Here is a 15,304-nt window from a genome sequence, read left to right on the forward strand (position 1 = left end):
GTATTTGTTGAGTTCTCACTATGACCTAGACAGTATGGTACAAGTTAGTTTTACAATGGTTTTAAGTTGATGGGTACTTAATTATTTTATTTCTCTGTTGATCTGTTTGCACAAAGATACATTCCAGAACAAAACAAACAAACAGCAGTGAAACCTAACGCAAACAACTGTTATGTCTTTTCTGCCATTTCTTTGGTTTTTCAACTCACACTGCCAAAGGATTGTAAGAAATATGAAATATCATGGGATATCAAAATATTGTAATATACTAGGTGGAAGCCGGGAGACTACATTTTCAGAGAGATAGACTTTTAAGTGACAATAAAAGGGAAGACATGGTTCCTCTCTTTAAAAAGAAAATAACCTAACTCACCATGTTTTAACTTCTGAAATAATTTGCTGATATATCTATAGATTGTTATTTTTTATTTATTCAAGTGGAGTCCCTTCCTTTAGAAAGTTACCCCCAGCTGAAGCTGAAGAACTTTGGTCTGAATTCTTACCTCAAGACTGTTTGATATGAGGATGACTCTGAGGGCAGAAGCATCCCCCTGCATGAATGCCAAAATATGCTTTGATTCAATATGCTTCCCTGCACCCATCTAAGACACGCTCACTCAAATAACTTCAGAGCAGTGGGGATTTCACTGAGTCCCTTCTTATGCTACTAACCTTCAATACCTATTTCATAGAATTGGAGAATTCAGAAACTAAAAGAAGCTTTCTCTATTTCAACCCTTTCAATTTACAGATATGTGAACTAAGGTCCACACACACCAGGAGATTTGCCCAAGGTTAAATAGCTTTCTACTAAAAGGAAAGTGAAAACTAGGATTCTCTGTCTGTCTGTCTCTCTCTCTAATTTTGGAATAAATATACAGTCATTTCTTTTAGTCCTGTCTGCTGGCACCATGTAATTGATCTTCCCAGACTTTTGTATATAAAAATCCTAAGATATAAGTTATCCTTCACAAAGCTATGAATTAATTCCATAACTCTAAATGCATCTATCTTATTTTAATTTCAATCATATACTATAGCAATAGACATAAATATGGATTTTTTTCTAGGATATGTTGTACTAAAAAAAAAAGTAACAGATGCTTTAAATGAACCAAATTTTAATCTAGATGGGAAACGTTTCTCTATATTCCATGGGGTTTTTCTCTTCCTTTAAAACTACAGCACTTAAAAATGTTAGGACCATTTGGCAATAATTGCTGAAGATACACATATAACACATACTCTTATTTTTTCTTTTGTTTTGTCATACTGCTGCATTATGGTGAAATTTATTTGGGGAAACACACACACACACACACAGACACACACACACACACACACACACACACACACAAACAAAAACAGTCATGCACCAAAGAAATGTAAAATGAGGTGCAAGTGTGTTAGCAAGCTTTCTGCTAAAGCAACATTTGTTTGACATTTAAAACATAACAACAAAAACAAGAAAACTTCAATGAGTTACTGTCCCTTAGATCTGATTTTCGAGATAGATTTTTAAAATATTAATATTTTATTTTTTTAATATTCTAAATTTAAATGCCTTCTATGGCATTATAAAATCAGATATTTTAAGGAAAACAGACTAAAAAGTCTAATATTCATTAGAAGAAAACTGAGAAATGATAAACTTTCACTTTCTACTTTAAAAGTCAGTTTATTTTCCTTCTGATAAGATAATTTAAAAAATTTTTTGAAGGAGACATTAATAAAAAATATAAAAGTATGATTATTTATTTATTTATCAGAGAGAGAGAGAGATCACAAGTAGGCAGAGAGGCAGGCAGAGACAGAGGGAGAAGCAGGTTCCCTGCAGAGAAAGGAGCCTGATATGGGACTCGCTGGGATCATGACCTGAGCCGAAGGCAGCCGCTTAACCAACTGAGCCACCCAGGCGCCCCGAGTATGATTACTTTTATTTTAGAATGGTTAATTAAATTTGAAGGTAATCAAGAATAATTAAATCCTATGAAAACGAATGTGAATACTTTTATCAGTGAACAAAAAAACATTTGCAGTACATCTGGTGGCAGGTGCTAGATATCAAAAAAGTATATTTATAAAACATAGCCATGTATTATATATGTTTATACTTTTAATTTAATAATCATATTTTAATGATTCTCCCTTTTCATATTTACAAAAATAATAAAGGAAAAGGGTCAAGCCATAGTATTACCTCAAACATAAAGAAAAAGGAATAAAAGGGACTACGTACAAATTTTTATTCATAGACTATAACTTCGCTATTTCTGGGCTTACCCTCCAGATTATGTGGGCTCTACACCAGTCATGGCAGCCTCTTAATCATTAGCTAATGAAATTACTCTAGACCTTTCCATTTATAATTTCCTTAGAGGTTGTTCCTAAGGTTTTAAGAGCCTTTTAGTTTTATATTTTGAATTACTTTATCTTGCTCCATTTTTAATTAAGAAATTAAGCTCTGGACAAATCTGAAAATCTCATGGAAGACAGCTATTTTTAATGGAACTTTCTTGTAAGACTAGATCAAATAGTGACAGAGCATCATATTCAGGGGATTGCAAATCGCATTTCACAGTCCTTGGACTCCTTTATTCAATGAGTAAAACTGATAAAAATCATTTTTTGAAGTATGTGGGACACTTGGCACTACATGGTTTGAAAACCATTGATTTAGTTTAATCCAGTGGAACAGTGCTTCTTAAACTATATGTGGTGAAAGTACTAAGTTTTTGTTTTAGCATTATTTTCTTTGCTTCTTCTGTTTTTGTAAAATAAAATAAAAATGAATAAATAGAAAAATTCAGTGAAAACAAAGATATAAAATTTGTCATCCATGTTCTAAAATATTAGATTTAGTAAACCTTATATAACATTTAAATGAATGAATCAGAAAAATAGCACAGAATGAAAAAGGAAAATATTTTTTAAACAGTTTTTTAAAGATTATTTATTTATTTATTTGAAAGCAAGATTGAGAGCATAAGCAGGGGGAAGGGCAGGCAGAGGGAGAGGGAGAAGCAGGCTCCCCACAGAGCAGGGAGCCCCATGTGGAGCTTGATACATATATATCAAGCTTGATATTTTATATATATAAATTTGCTGAGAAACATGACTTTCTATTTAGAACTTAATTTGATTCCATAATAGAGCAACAACAAATTTATTTTCAGAAAAATAGAGAGACTTTGCTATCCAGAGACCTCTTCGTTTTTTATTTTTTTTTTTAAGATTTTATTTATTTATTTGACAGAGAGAGAGAGAGCACAAGCAGAGGGAGTGGCAGGCAGAGAGAGAGGGAGAAGAAGCCTCCCCACCCAGCAGGGATCCCTATGTGGTGCTCAATCCCAGGACCCTGGGATCATGACCTGAGCCCATGGCAGACGCTTCACGGACTGAGCCACCAGGTGCCCTGACCTCTAGACCTCTTTAAAGAATATTTTAAAAGTTGTATTTCTGGAAGAGGACAATAATCAAAAATGGAAAATCTAGGAGAAGGAAGAACAACTTAATAAATGTTTGGTGAATATAAGTGAATACTGACTGTAGAAGCAAAATTAAATTTTTCCCTTGGTGTTATAAAATGAACTAAAGTGCACAGCAGTAGCTAACAGGTTATACTCTTTGCAGGCTGCTTGTATTTTCCATAACCAGGAAGCTCTCAAAGTTGGTTTGACCCAGTTGCTCACCAATGTCAACAAGAACACAGCTTTTTTTTTTTTTTTAAGATTTTATTTATTTATTTGACAGAGATCACAAGTAGGCAGAGAGGCAGTCATGGGGGGCGGGGGAAGCAGGCTCCCCGCTGAGCAGAGAGCCCGATGCGGGGCTCGATCCCAGGACCCTGAGATCATGACCTGAGCTGAAGGCAGAGGCTTTAACCCACTGAGCCACCCAGGCGCCCCAGAACACAGCTTTTTAAATAGCCATAAATATGGATATAGATATGGATATAGGCATAGATATGGATATAGGCATATCCTATATCTATATAGGATATAGATATAGGATATAGTTATACGTGACAGTAGGTGCTGAAGATTTCACTTAATCACATTTGTTTCCATGTTTATGTCCCATCTAATGATTTTTTTCATTTCAACCCAATTTTTCACTCCCATTCTCCTTCTTAGTCCATGTTCTAGGCAGCCACATACATGTATGTATTGTGTACCTTTTGTTTTATGTACTTTTGCAAAAGATTGCTGTTTCCTTACTATGCATTTTTAATGAAGGTAAATTATATCGCTGACCCAAGGCCTTTCTAGCTCACTTCTCTGTGTTTTGCATTCACAGCTTCATTCTAAGGCCACTTCTCTTTCCGGTGCCATAGTCCCTAGGGCCACATTTTTGTATTCATGCTAATAGAGCATTAATCCCTTAACTATTACAAAATAAAGAAAAGATTCTGAGTTTTCTTTCATTTGGGCCAGCTTAAGTCAAACACCTAAACCATATATACGTGTGTGTGTGTGTGTGTGTGTGTGTATAAATATATATATCAGCAGTAATAAAGAAGACAACAGTAAAATATAACATTTTATTGGAGAACATTTTATCATCTTTCCTCCCTACCACTTTATCCCCATCCTCTACCACTTCTGTTTGCTCTCTAGATTTCCTCTTTTTCTTCTTGGATATGTGGTTTTATTCTGGTGTTCCAGGTGTGGATTTATTCTTGTTTATCCTTCATGAGTTTTATTGGATCTATGGATTGGAATATCATAGGTTTTGAAAAAAATTCAAATCTATTACTTTAAATGCCATTCTGATGACATTTTTTCTTTTCTTTTCTTTTCCTTTTTTAAAGACTTACTTGAGAGAAAGAGAGATTACAAGGAGGGGGCAGAGGAAGAGGGAGAGAATCTTAAGCAGACTCCACACTGTGCATATAATTACTGATATTTATATGTGCACACTTAATATTTTTGCAAGAGAAATACGACGTGTACTATTCAAAGTAAACTCATTTTGATTTATATTTGCTATGAGTAAGAGTGAGTCTCTTAGAGACTGTATATAGTCAGCTGACTGCTTACCAATTTCATTTTAATCTTGCTCTAAGTTACTTCCATGGTTTGTGGATATGTACACACATACAGACACACATACAGATACACATACACATACTATGTCCCTTAAAGTGGTTTAAAACTCACTTTTTTGGTAAAATTTTTTACTGCTGCTGATAAGAATGAAAATGTCAAGGAAAGCAATGGTTCTTAGCATAAAATTAAATTGAATATAATATTAGAAGTTGCCATAGCTTAGATCAATGACATTAAAATGTTTTTGAGGTAATAGAGTATGTACAAAACTTTAGGGAGAAGGAGAGTGATGGTAAGCAAAAAAAAAAAAAGTATTGTGTAAGGCCTCTAATTAGAAACATCTTAGGAGGATTTTCTGTAACATATATGCTTGATCCCTGCTCTACCTTTCAGAATCTAAAACAAACTTGGAAAAGTAGAATAGAGGTAGAAAATGAGAAAGGGACATGGATGCATTAAAAATCTTATTTGTGACATTTTCTGTTTTGTAGAAGTTTAAAATTACTGAAGTATTTATTTTATTTTAAAATATGAAGTGAATTTATGCTATAACAAAAATAGTTTAATTCCATGAATCACTATTATTTACTTCTGTAAATAATAGACATATGACCTCTGACTAAAAATAGGATGAGTTGCCTGGGTGGCTTGCTCAGTCATTATGCTTCTGTCTTCAGCTAAGGTCATGTTTCTGGGGTCCTGGGATTGAGCCCCTCATTGGGCTCGCCACTCAGTGGGGAGTCTGCTTCTCCCTCTCCCACTCCCCCTGCTGTGTCTATCTCTGTCAGATAAATAAATAAATAATTAAGTAAATAAAATAAAATCTTTAAAAATAGGGTGAATAATCTCTTACATTACTTTTGTAGGTATGTGTGTTTGCATGTATGGTTTTGCACCTTTATGTTTTTGTTTGTTTTCTTGGGTTAATGCAAATACACAAATAAATGGGTTTTATATAACTACCCATCCTAATATTGGTTATAAGAGTTACAAGTAGATGAAGTTTTAAACTAAATCTAAAATTCACCCACCTATCATAGTTAATACCAAATGTATTGAAGCAATAACATAGTTCTCCTTGCCCAATCATATTTTATGTGGGTTTGAGGATTGAAGCTGCCTTCTCTGAGTCCATTTTTAAGAATATATGGCTTTAGTAAAGTAAGTCTGTGAACATCTAGTGTCAGTTTAACACATAGCTGACATTGTCTCACAATGTGAAATTTGCTCATCCAAAGTCAAATGTGATGTAGAGAATGATGAGTTTTTAGATTATTTGTTGACAGAAATGTGACATGCTAGAAATGAATCTGCTTTATGTATTCAGTAGTATTCAACTAATGTTCAATGAAATTTAGGACATCAGAAAAGACACTGACGTCCTTAGTAAATGAATTAAATTTGACAGTTCCGTATATACACTGCTCTAAATGTATCCAGATAGAGATGGCATTAACAAATAAAAGTTATTCTTTTACAACTTGAACATATCTGTCTTTCTCCAGTGTGTATAGCTGGAATATAAATTCTTGTGCCATAACTAATGTATAAAATGCATGCATTAGAACTACATAAAAGCTGCATAATAAAACTATTCAAAAAGATAATCTAGTCTATGGTTATATGAAGCCCTCAATCACTAAATACATTGTCTTGAACATTTATCTTCCCAAAATGTGTGTCAATAAAATCAGGAAATCATGGCACCTTGTTTATTTCTTCATCCATTGATATAAAAAGAACAATCAGTTGCTACTCATATATGGAAGTAAAACCTCATCTGTGTGTTAATGATTCGACCTTAAAATTTATGATTCCTTCATTGAATTTTTCAGGACAAATACTTTTTTTGTCATTCTCTACAATTTCCTTTTATGTTAGAGGATATAATTTAGATAATTGCCTTTGGTTAATTTATATTACTACCATAAAAACCTTCTTTATTTTTTATCTTTATTTAAAAAATTGATTCATAGGAAGTAGGAATGTTTTGATCAACATAAGTAGCAAAGATATTATTAGAAAATATTGGTTATTTCATGTCTTATTAAGTATTTCAATTTAGATATTGTACTGAATTTTAAGGAATTTTATAAGTTACAATTCGTTAAAATTAAGAATCCCAGCAAAATATGCATTTTTTCCAAATTTTGTGGTTTAAAATGAACTACTGTAAAAAGCTAGGGAGATGATTATTTCCATTTCCATTACTTAAATGTGGTTAAAATATACTATAATTGCATACTACTTTGGAATGAAAATGCATTTTAAAATATAAAATGTGGTTTGACAGGTGAAGTATAGGCTCTAGAGGCAGAAGGTGTAGATTAGTGATGGGTTGTGAGCCTATTTTGAGAATATTTACCATCCTCTATATGACTTAGGTCATCTGGTCTTAGCATAGTATTATTCTCCATGGAATAACACAGCTGTGGAAAAATAAAATAAAAACAAGGAAAACTGATCAAGTGGCTCTGAGGAAAGAGACTTTAGAATTCAGGCCAGTGAACAAGGCTTAGCAAGAAAATCAATCACCCATGGATTTTCCATCTTGGCCAGGTTTTTGAGCACAGTGAAAAAAATAAAGAAGGATGTCCATCAGAAAGATTGGGCAATATCTCAGAAATTCAGGGAAGAAAGAAAATTCACTCCTGGATGTGCAGAAAAGGCTTTAGTTAGGATAATACTCAATTTTTGGCTGCACCCACTGACTACCTATAGATTCTTCAGATTTGGTAGAAAACGTAAATAGTCAGTTTGGGAGTTAGGAGCTACAGATCCTATCTTCAGCCCAATTATTTTAGTAACAAAAGCTATACACAATGTTATATAGCAGTGATAGCAGGCCATAACTCATTGGATCGATATAAAATAATATGGCTGTAAGGTCCTTTGTTTTGTTTTGTTTTTCCTTTGTGTGTTTAGTATAACATTACCAGGAACAGTTAAATACATACATACACACTATCCTACCTAATTTCACATTTAAGAGTCAGGGATTATAATTATAAAAGATGGCCTGGCTAGAGCTATCAGATGTCCTCTTCCCCTTGGAGAAAGGTGAAATGCAACATTATGCAAATTTATTTCACAGTGGCTTCTTGGTGACTTTTTTCTCTTCTTTTCTTTCTTTCTTTCTTTTTTTTTTTTTTTTAAATCGTGGCCCTTTCTACCACTATCTTCTTTGACATGTTGTTCTTCATGCAGAAATACCCTTCTTTTCTAAATTTTTGGAATATCTTGGACATTGGCATTGTTTTGATTAATGATCTCATTGTTATTCATTCTAGTAAGATCTTGCTGAACAAAAATGTCCTTTTCTTAACTTCAGCAATGACTTTTTATTCTTAAGGTTACCACCGAGGCATTCAAACAGTACACTATGCAAGTTCTCAGACAACTATATAAAGCAGAACTTCAGAGCTCTGGTCTTCTAATCAGCAAATCTTTTTTCTTTTTCTTCAATAAGAACATTTGCTATTATATAGCCAAAATTTAGAAAGAATTTTACTATTTTTAGTTAGATTAATCTACACAAAAAGTTGGTCTTCTAAATTTAACGTTATGATCATCACACAATGAACACACTATTGTTTACAGTATCTCAAATTTATACACAATACATGGGTTTGTTCTGTTCATTGTTTCTCTAATGCCCTTCTATCTTCAATCATTATACTTAAAAAGAGGAATTTAATTCCATACTGTGTCTCATACTGTTCCGAATGTATTAAATATTTTATATGAATTACAGTTAGAAATATTTGACATTCTTGTTTAGCTGAAACCAAGGTAAATTGGAAAAAGTTTGTTTAACATTTCCATGACAAGAATTTACTGAGCTTATTCAGAAAGAAGAGAACATGAAAATGTGTTTTCATTGAGATGTGCATATCTACTTCCCTGTAACCTGATGGGAAACATTCAGAATTGAATTGTATTTTATATTTGTAGGTCGAACGAAAGATGGATTTTTTATTACTTATTTTTTAGGTCCTGTATGTATTCACATCATTAATTATTAATTATTCACAGATGAAATAAAATTTGGTTAATAATTGTCAGGGCTTTGTTCTGGGGTTGCACTGGACAGGGGCATGTCAATCTATTTATTTTGTCTATCTACATCCTCTGTATATATTGCAGCAGTCAAATTGCTCAAGAAACCGTGGCATCAATTGTTAAGGTGGCCTTTATTTTCTGCAGTATTTTCTATCCAACGTATTTTTCACAGAACTGTTACAATATAGTGACTTTGATCTAAAGGCAATTTAAATATAAACAAAACTCTTGATATTAATTCAGCCACAATCTGTCAATTAGCTTCATATTTGCTCATGTGAATATATTTTCTAATATAATATAGCTTCTATGAAACAAACTATGATATTTATTTTCATACTTAATTTTAAATGTAAAATATTAACTTTCATGTAAGCAATCACTGGTACAGAGAGAACATTGGGAAACATATTGGAAATTAACATAATTATATCAAGAGTTCCCTAGTGGTCAAGAGCATTAGTACTCAAATTACATTATGAATATGCAAATCCAATATTTTTGATGTAGGTCATTTGTCACTGGTATCAGAAATTGCTAGTCACTGCTGGGGCTGTCTAAGCTTTTGAAAGATCTTCAGATGACTGGTGATTTAATTCAAAAGAACCTTCGGGTTCATCAACAATCTATCTGAACTATGTAAGATCCACTGATAGGCGGATTTCTTCCATGTTCTCATTTTGTTTAGCACTAACAAGCGTTCCCTTTTTCCATTTGTTTTGTATTTTGGAGTGATGGAAAGGCATTTCTTCTGGAAAAGCAGATGGAAAAGCAGTTCTTCTGAAACTGGTCTGATCGAAAGCAATTATATTTGGGTAAAATATGAATTCAGAATCAAACTTGTTTGCTTACCTAGCTAGTGCTTATTCCTCTGTAGTGGAAGGATCATTACTTTTAAACTGTGAGTTCAGATCATTAATTTATTAATTTTTAACTGTGAGTTCAGATATTCCACTTGCAGCTGGATTTATATAGCATGCAAACACTTGTATAGGACATAAAATTCGAACAGGTCATAAGTGCAAAACTGGTGTTGCTAGATACTCATCGCCTGCCATGACAAATAGGCACAGCTCAATGAATCGGATATTAGAATGTTACTTTGCAGCTTTCTTTAACAGCTTCAGTAGAGACAAGGTCACTGTTAGTTGCATACTAAATATTGTTTTGACTTAGGTCATTCCATCCAAATATAGATAGGTGAGAGGAAGGAATTAAATAAATGATAAATAATTTTCAAAATGAATACAAAGAAAAAAAAAAAAACCTTGGTGGTAAAAGTAGCCACAATTCAGAAATTTAACTGATTCATAACTTTGTCAAATTATATGACTTGTCTAAGGCTTATTTACAGAATGATTATGATAACTACGTGATGTTTATATTAAGCTCTTAGCATCCTGCTTGATAAGTAAAAGATACCACAAAACACTCGTAAATAAATTTATTATTATAAAGCTGTATATTCTTTGGCATAACTAGCACCTAGTGTTTTGAAATTATCCCTCTAATCTCATTTTCTCTCAATGTCCAGCTCACTCACTCCCACTCCAGCCGTACTGGATCTCCTTGCTTCTTGGACATTTCAAGCATTTACTTTCCACAGGACATTTCACTTAGTACTCTATCCCCATGTAGCCTCATAGCTCACTTCCTCTCTTTTCTCAGATTTTTGCTCAAATCACACTAGCAAAAAAGTCTCCTCCTGGCTATCCTTTATACCCTACTTACAATGTTTATGAACTCTTTATAAAATAGCAGTATGCTCACACCGGGCACTTTACAATCTCCCTTTCCTTACTTTTTTTTTTCCTCTTTAGCAATTTTCACTATTTAGTTTATAATATATTTACTCATTCATTGATTTATTATCCTCTTCTCCCACTCCTCATTCCAAGTAAAATAAAAAGTCCATGAAGCTAGGAAAATTGTCTGTTTCCTTCAGAGCATTTTGTCTAGTACCTCCAACAGTGCTGACCAAAACCTGTATTATTTTTAAACGAATGAACAAAGAATAAATGCATTTTTAATTTATATGTATTCAACATAGTTTAATACGCTATTTAAGATTATCATCTAGTCTATACTCTTAATCCAGAAAATCACAAATCTAGATTCCTCTGTCTCAAGGGTAGAGTTTTATGTTTCCATCAATTAATTATTTTTGTTAGTGCTTAAATTATAATTTTATTTTTATTTAATGGATACATAATATGTCTGTGGGCTTTAACCTGACAATAAACAGCTAATTTTTTGCCCATTTCTAGGTAATAATAGTTATTGATCTATAATCTCCACCTGGAATCAAAAACTAAAGGTAACTTCTCAGGAAAAAGAAAAATAAAGATCATTAAAGTGTGATGCACTCAATTCACACAGAATTTATCAGGTACCTACTGTGTTTGCTATAGTTCTGCTAAGAGCTACAGAGAAAATCAAGATGAAACCAAATACTATTTCTTTGAACATATTTAATATTTTAGGAAATATAAGAGGCACATGATAACCATATAAAAGATCTTATTCACAAGTTAACTATTTGTCCTCTCTTTTCCTGATGTCTTGTTTATTTACTAAATATATTCACAGAGCAAACACACTGAGGGATCTTAGTAAGTTAAATATAAACCTCAGCTCCTCAACAGAATCATTTCCCTGGGGTTGTCTGTAGTTTCTTGGGTATAAAAGTCAGTACTACATTTAAACTAGATGATCTATGCTGGAATTCTGTATGAATGAAAACAAATAGCATCAAAGGAAAATTTTTATCAATCGGGTACTCAATCTTCACAAGAACTTACATTATGTAAAAGTAAATTTAAGATTGTTCAAAAGGTTTTTCAATGATTAAAAAAATTCAAAATGTTTATTATTTGAATATTTGTGACCTCAGTATTACTAATATAAGAAAGCCTTTGATTTTTTTCAATTAATTAATTCCAATAGGATGTATTCTTTAGCTTACACAGAAGTCCATTGTGTTAAAAATGTCAGATTATTTCCAAAAATCTTAATGGTCCTAAAAATGATCTCAATTTGTTATTCTTTTTCATAGAGTGTCATGTAAATTAATATTCATAAATATGTCATAAATGAAAAGACATGGCATAAGTTGAGAAGTTCTGAAAAAGGCATGTGTTAAACCAATCTTAATTATAAAAGACCTTTCTAACCACTCTTCAGTTTTTATTCACTTTTTAAATCTTTAACATATAGACTTCTCCTTAAATCTAGTATATCAGCATTAACTAATAATTGCCTTTACTTTATTTTTCTCAGTATAAGGGAAACATACAAGCATACTCAATCTTAAATACCATTTAAAAAAATAATGCACTTAAAATTTATTAACAAAAGCTCAAATTTGTAGATTCTCATTTAAAATTAAAGATTCAGGGGTATCTGGGTGGCTCAGTGGGTTAAGCCTCTGCCTTCAGCTCAAGTCATGATCTCAGGGTTCTGGGATCAAGCCCCACATCGGGCTTCCTGCTCAGCAGGGAGCTTGCTTCCCTCTCTCTCTGCCTGCTTCTTTGCGTACTTGTGATCTCTCTCTCTCTGTCAAATAAATAAATAAAATCTTTTAAATTAAAGAGTCAGTCATTATGAAAAGCTCAAATCTGTTTCCTTATTCAAAATGATAAAGTTTCTTTGACTATTAAAAAATGACACCCATTTCCCTTTTCCATAATTACTTTAATTGCCTCTACCACACATTTTTAGCAAAATTATACGTCTTATGTTGTTACTTATCATATTATTATGTTAATGTCCTTTCACAAGATGATACTTTTTTTATACTTATTTTTTTTAATTTTATTTTTTATAGACTTATAATATATTTTTATTCCCAGGGATACAGGTCTGTGAATCGCCAGGTTTACACACTTCACAGCACTCACCATAGCACATACCCTCCCCAATGTCCATAATCCCCCCCTCCCAACCTCCCTCCCCCCATCAACCCTCAGTTTGTTTTGTGAGATTAAGAGTCACTTATGGTTTGTCTCCCTCCCAATCCCATCTTGTTTCATTTACTCTTCTCCTACTACTTAACTCCTCATGTTGCATCTCATCTCCCTCATATCAGGGAGATCATGTGATAGTTGTCTTTCTCCGATTGACTTATTTCGCTAAGCATGATACCCTCTAGTTCCATCCACGTCGTCGCAAATGGCAAGATTTCATTTCTTTTGATGGCTGCATAGTATTCCATTGTGTATATATACCACCTCTTCTTTATCCATTCGTCTGTTGATGGACATCTAGGTTCTTTCCATAGTTTGGCTATTGTAGACATTGCTGCTATAAACATTCGGGTGCACGTGCCCCTTTGGATCACTACGTTTGTATCTTTAGGGTAAATACTCAGCAGTGCAATTGCTGGGTCATAGGGTAGTTCTATTTTCAACATTTTGAGGAACCTCCATGCTGTTTTCCAGAGGGGTTGCACCAGCTTGCATTCCCACCAACAGTGTAGGAGGGTTCCCCTTTCTCTGCATCCTCGCCAGCATCTGTCATTTCCTGACTTGTTAATTTTAGCCATTCTGATTGGTGTGAGGTGATATCTCATTGTGGTTTTGATTTGTATTTCCCTGATGCCGAGTGATGTGGAGCACTTTTTCATGTGTCTGTTGGACATCTGGATGTCTTCTTTGCAGAAATGTCTGTTCATGTCCTCTGCCCATTTCTTTTTTTTTTTTTAAGATTTTATTTATTTATTTAGCAGAGAGCAATCACAAGTTGGCAGAGAGGCAGTCAGAGAGAGAGGAGGAAGCAGGCTCCCTGCCGAGCAGAGAGCCCGACGCGGGGCTCGATCCCAGGACCCTGAGATCATGACCTGAGCCAAAGGCAGAGGCTTAACCCACTGAGCCACCCAGGCGCCCCCTCTGCCCATTTATTGATTGGATTATTTGTTCTTTGGGTGTTGAGTTTGCTAAGTTCTTTATAGATTTTGGACACTAGCCCTTTATCTGATATGTCATTTGAAAATATCTTCTCCCACTCTGTCAGTTGTCTTTTGGTTTTGTTAACTGTTTCCTTTGCTGTGCAAAAGCTTTTGATCTTGGGGCACCTGGTTGGCTCAGTGGGTTGAGCCTCTGCCTACGGTTCAGGTCATGATCCCAGGGTCCTGGGATCGAGCCGCGCATCGGGCTCTCTGCTCAGTGGAGAGCCTGCTTCCTCCTCTCTCTCTGCCTGCCTCTCTGCCTACTTGTGATCTCTGTCTGTCAAATAAATAAATAAAATATTAAAAAAAAAAGCTTTTGATCTTGATAAAATCCCAATAGTTCATTTTTGCCCTTGCTTCCCTTGCCTTTGGCGATGTTCCTAGGAAGATGTTGCTGCGGCTGAGGTCAAAGAGGTTGCTGCCTGTGTTCTCCTCAAGGATTTTGATGGATTCCTTTCTCACATTGAGGTCCTTCATCCATTTTGAGTCTATTTTTGTGTGTGGTGTAAGGAAAGATCCAATTTCATTTTTCTGCATGTGGCTGTCCAATTTTCCCAACACCATTTATTGAAGAGGCTGTCTTTTTTCCATTGGACATTCTTTCCTGCTTTGTCAAAGATTAGTTGACCACAGAGTTGAGGGTCTATTTCTGAGCTCTCTATTCTGTTCCATTGATCTATGTGTCTGTTTTTGTGCCAGTACCATGCTGTCTTGATGATGACAGCTTTGTAATAGAGCTTGAAGTCCGGAATTGTGATGCCACCAACTTTGGCTTTCTTTTTCAATATTCCTTTGGCTATTCGAGGTCTTTTCTGGTTCCATATAAATTTTAGGATTATTTGTTCCATTTCTTTGAAAAACATGGATGGTACGTTGATAGGAATTGCATTAAATGTGTAGATTGCTTTAGGTAGAATAGACATTTTCACAATATTTATTCTTCCAATCCAGGAGCATGGAACATTTTTCCATTTCTTTGTGTCTTCCTCAATTTCTTTCATGAGTACTTTATAGTTTTCTGTGTATTGATTCTTAGTCTCTTTGGTTAGGTTTATTCCTAGGTATCTTATAGTTTTGGGTGCAATTGTAAATGGGATTGACTCCTTAATTTCTCTTTCTTCTGTCTTGTTGTTGGTGTAGAGAAATGCAACTGATTTCTGTGCATTGATTTTATATCCTGACACTTTACTGAATTCCTGTACAAGTTCTAGCAGTTTTGGAGTGGAGTCTTTTGGGTTTTCCACAT

This window comes from Enhydra lutris, unplaced genomic scaffold (assembly GCF_002288905.1).
Source record: "Enhydra lutris kenyoni isolate GAN:26980312 unplaced genomic scaffold, ASM228890v2 scaffoldscaffold15, whole genome shotgun sequence".
Classification (NCBI taxonomy): Eukaryota; Metazoa; Chordata; class Mammalia; order Carnivora; family Mustelidae; genus Enhydra; species Enhydra lutris.